Genomic DNA, 5,000 nt, shown 5'->3' on the forward strand with positions numbered 1-5,000 from the left:
CGTTTATGGTTAGAACTAGGGCGGTATCTGATCGCCTTCGAACCTCTAACTTTCGTTCTTGATTAATGAAAACATACTTGGCAAATGCTTTCGCTTCTGTTCGTCTTGCGACGATCCAAGAATTTCACCTCTAACGTCGCAATACGAATGCCCCCGCCTGTCCCTATTAATCATTACCTCGGGTTCCGAAAACCAACAAAATAGAACCGAGGTCCTATTCCATTATTCCATGCACACAGTATTCAGGCGGGCTTGCCTGCTTTAAGCACTCTAATTTGTTCAAAGTAAACGTGCCGGCCCACCGAGACACTCACTCAAGAGCACCCTGGTAGGATTGCAACGGGGTCCGCCTCGGGACGCACGAGCACGCACGAGGCGCGTCGCACGCCTTCAGCTCGCCCCACCGGCAGGACGTCCCACGATACATGCCAGTTAAACACCGACGGGCGGTGAACCAACAGCGTGGGACACAAATCCAACTACGAGCTTTTTAACCGCAACAACTTTAATATACGCTATTGGAGCTGGAATTACCGCGGCTGCTGGCACCAGACTTGCCCTCCAATAGATACTCGTTAAAGGATTTAAAGTGTACTCATTCCGATTACGGGGCCTCGGATGAGTCCCGTATCGTTATTTTTCGTCACTACCTCCCCGTGCCGGGAGTGGGTAATTTGCGCGCCTGCTGCCTTCCTTGGATGTGGTAGCCGTTTCTCAGGCTCCCTCTCCGGAATCGAACCCTGATTCCCCGTTACCCGTTACAACCATGGTAGGCGCAGAACCTACCATCGACAGTTGATAAGGCAGACATTTGAAAGATGCGTCGCCGGTACGAGGACCGTGCGATCAGCCCAAAGTTATTCAGAGTCACCAAGGCAAACGGACCGGACGAGCCGACCGATTGGTTTTGATCTAATAAAAGCGTCCCTTCCATCTCTGGTCGGGACTCTGTTTGCATGTATTAGCTCTAGAATTACCACAGTTATCCAAGTAACGTGGGTACGATCTAAGGAACCATAACTGATTTAATGAGCCATTCGCGGTTTCACCTTAATGCGGCTTGTACTGAGACATGCATGGCTTAATCTTTGAGACAAGCATATGACTACTGGCAGGATCAACCAGGGAGCTGCGTCAACTAGAGCTGAGCAGCCGGCCGCCCGGGAGTGTGTCCCGGGGGCCCGCGCGAACACGCAAGCGTCCGCTCAATTATTCTGCAAACAGGAGGAGGCTGAGCTCCCCTGCACAATACACCTCGAAACCCTCTCAGGTCCCGGCGGCGCGCAGCGCCGTCCTAAGTACTTGGTCGGGTTCGAGAGAGGCGCAATCGCCCGGAGTTTGGCGAGTAGACGCTTTAGGTGCGACCACCCGTGCTCCCAACTGAGCTTGCCGCTGCCGACAGAGGCCCGGGAGCGTGCTGTCGTGGCATTGCCGGCGGGAGACAACACGCGCCACCTACGGTGGCCGGCAGCTCCAACGCCAGCGCCACAGAAGGACAAAAGCCCCACTTGGGTGCCGAAGCGAACTCTCCCAGCACAGCGCACGCGCCAACACGTCCGCACAGCTGCGATACAAACCACCTGCGAGAACCGCAGAGGCGACCGAGCAGCAGACGGCGTCGCGGCGCCGAGCGCCGGGCGGCGGCGCATCCTCAGCGCACACAGTCCTCAATCGGACCAGCACACTGCAGATGTCCACCGCGCTTCGCACCGGGCCCGCGAGGACCTACTTTGGCCGCACGGCGCCGCGTGCAGGGTGCGCCGGCGCGCAGCTGCGCCGCCTGCCGCCTCCGTCGGCCGGCGCGCCTGCCACTGGCCGCCCCCACCAGCCGGCTGTAGCGCGTGCGCCCACGCACCGCGCGGCCAGCACGCCGGGAGGCCCCCCCTCACCGGCCGGGGACGGTCCCACCCAGCCACCGCCGCGTATCGCTTCACACCCACATGCCATTCACGTTCGTGGGCATGGTGGGTATCGCTGAAACAACCGGTTGGTAGCTCAACCGATCGTCGCCATCACTGATTCACCTCTAGCGAGAACAACCGCACCACAACCGTTTACCAGTTGTTCATTTGCGTAACGTCACCAGCAAACGTAGACGTCCATCGCCATTTGCAAATTCAACGATTGTTGCATGCCTGTGTCAGGTGTCACGACACACTATGTCTGCCCACATACACGCAACAACATGTGCACGCTTCGCGAACACGTGGAAGGTGGCCCCCGTACGTATGCGATGTCCATTGCGCGAACGACTGTCAACCGGCCTCTGTCGCATGTCGCAGATGTGGAACGCAGTGCACCATGCTATCACGGTGTGTGAGAAGAGACGACTACGTCTGACAACACGCGCCACTACATCAACAGACGGCTCATGCTGATCGCCATCCACGGCATACCATACTGCAATCCAGCTCTTATAGGGAGACGACACGTAGCTGAGTGCACAATATTTGGACCGTATGGTTCGCCGTTGTTGGCGCAGTCGTGGTACGGTCACACATGTACCACGATGTATCATTCAGTACATGAGGACCAATGTGCAGTACAGTGTGTGATTTGGACGTACAACATCAGCGGACAGTTGACACACGCCGTACCACAACGTAGGCTGTGCTTCGCCATGCAAATGCCAATGAACAACTGCGAAGGGCATTGAGCATGTACGTCCTGCTGCCATCCGCATTACAGTGTATAGCTGCAAGGTGTTTAACATGAAGCGATACTCTGGGGACCAGGCAGTGCGAGTAGCAAACTATATTGCGGGGGTTGCAGTTAGGCAACACCACACTAATTTAACGCGTCGTATGACAATTACAGAGCAGGTTAAGGCCCAACGTGTGTTGGGTTAAGGCCCAACGTGTGTTGGGTTAAGGCCCAACGTGTGTTGGGTTAAGGCCCAACGTGTGTTGGGTTAAGGCCCAACGTGTGTTGGGTTAAGGCCCAACGTGTGTTGGGTTAAGGCCCAACGTGTGTTGGGTTAAGGCCCAACGTGTGTTGGGTTAAGGCCCAACGTGTGTTGGGTTAAGGCCCAACGTGTGTTGGGTTAAGGCCCAACGTGTGTTGGGTTAAGGCCCAACGTGTGTTGGGTTAAGGCCCAACGTGTGTTGGGTTAAGGCCCAACGTGTGTTGGGTTAAGGCCCAACGTGTGTTGGGTTAAGGCGCAACGTGTGTTGGGTTAAGGCGCAACGTGGGTTACGTTAAGGCGCAACGTGGGTTACGTTAAGGCGCAACGTGGGTTACGTTAAGGCGCAACGTGGGTTACGTTAAGGCGCAACGTGGGTTACGTTAAGGCGCAACGTGGGTTACGTTAAGGCGCAACGTGGGTTACGTTAAGGCGCAACGTGGGTTACGTTAAGGCCCAATATAGGTTAGGTTAAGGCCCAATATAGGTTAGGTTAAGGCCCAATATAGGTTAGGTTAAGGCCCAATATAGGTTAGGTTAAGGCCCAATATAGGTTAGGTTAAGGTACAATATAGGTTAGGTTAAGGTACAATATAGGTTAGGTTAAGGTACAATATAGGTTAGGTTAAGGTACAATATGGGTTAGGTTAAGGTACAATATGGGTTAGGTTAAGGCGCAATATGGGTTAGGTTAAGGCGCAATATGGGTTAGGTTAAGGCGCAATATGGGTTAGGTTAAGGCGCAATATGGGTTAGGTTAAGGCGCAATATGGGTTAGGTTAAGGCGCAATATGGGTTAGGTTAAGGCGCAATATGGGTTAGGTTAAGGCGCAATATGGGTTAGGTTAAGGCGCAATATGGGTTAGGTTAAGGTACAATATAGGTTAGGTTAAGGTACAATATAGGTTAGGTTAAGGTACAATATAGGTTAGGTTAAGGTACAATATGGGTTAGGTTAAGGTACAATATAGGTTAGGTTAAGGCACAATATGGGTTAGGTTAAGGCGCAATATGGGTTAGGGTAAGGCGCAATATGGGTTAGGTTAAGGCGCAATATGGGTTAGGTTAAGGCGCAACGTGGGTTACGTTAAGGCGCAACGTGGGTTACGTTAAGGCGCAACGTGGGTTACGTTAAGGCGCAACGTGGGTTACGTTAAGGCGCAACGTGGGTTACGTTAAGGCGCAACGTGGGTTACGTTAAGGCCCAATATAGGTTAGGTTAAGGCCCAATATAGGTTAGGTTAAGGCCCAATATAGGTTAGGTTAAGGCCCAATATAGGTTAGGTTAAGGCCCAATATAGGTTAGGTTAAGGTACAATATAGGTTAGGTTAAGGTACAATATAGGTTAGGTTAAGGTACAATATGGGTTAGGTTAAGGCGCAATATGGGTTAGGTTAAGGCGCAATATGGGTTAGGTTAAGGCGCAATATGGGTTAGGTTAAGGCGCAACGTGGGTTACGTTAAGGCGCAACGTGGGTTACGTTAAGGCGCAACGTGGGTTACGTTAAGGCGCAACGTGGGTTACGTTAAGGCGCAACGTGGGTTACGTTAAGGCCCAATATAGGTTAGGTTAAGGCCCAATATAGGTTAGGTTAAGGCCCAATATAGGTTAGGTTAAGGCCCAATATAGGTTAGGTTAAGGTACAATATGGGTTAGGTTAAGGTACAATATGGGTTAGGTTAAGGTACAATATAGGTTAGGTTAAGGCGCAACGTGGGTTACGTTAAGGCCCAATATAGGTTAGGTTAAGGCCCAATATAGGTTAGGTTAAGGCCCAATATAGGTTAGGTTAAGGCCCAATATAGGTTAGGTTAAGGCCCAATATAGGTTAGGTTAAGGTACAATATAGGTTAGGTTAAGGTACAATATAGGTTAGGTTAAGGTACAATATGGGTTAGGTTAAGGTACAATATGGGTTAGGTTAAGGTACAATATAGGTTAGGTTAAGGCACAATATGGGTTAGGTTAAGGCGCAATATGGGTTAGGTTAAGGCGCAATATGGGTTAGGTTAAGGCGCAATATGGGTTAGGTTAAGGCGCAATATGGGTTAGGTTAAGGCGCAATATGGGTTAGGTTAAGGCACAATACGGGTTAG

At 51.7% G+C, this 5,000-nt stretch overlaps 1 non-coding gene across 1 annotated transcript in view; it reads right to left on the minus strand.

Moving 5' to 3' along the window:
- Positions 1–1,128, minus strand: part of LOC124570312 — a 1,910-nt gene extending 782 nt beyond the window's left edge. The window contains exon 1 of the ribosomal RNA XR_006971634.1: positions 1–1,128. This exon is cut by the window's left edge and continues 782 nt beyond it. This is a non-coding gene — a ribosomal RNA (small subunit ribosomal RNA).
- Between the last annotated feature and the right edge of the window lie 3,872 nt (positions 1,129–5,000).

The sequence above is a fragment of the Schistocerca americana genome, unplaced genomic scaffold (assembly GCF_021461395.2).
Source record: "Schistocerca americana isolate TAMUIC-IGC-003095 unplaced genomic scaffold, iqSchAmer2.1 HiC_scaffold_162, whole genome shotgun sequence".
Taxonomy (NCBI): domain Eukaryota; kingdom Metazoa; phylum Arthropoda; class Insecta; order Orthoptera; family Acrididae; genus Schistocerca; species Schistocerca americana.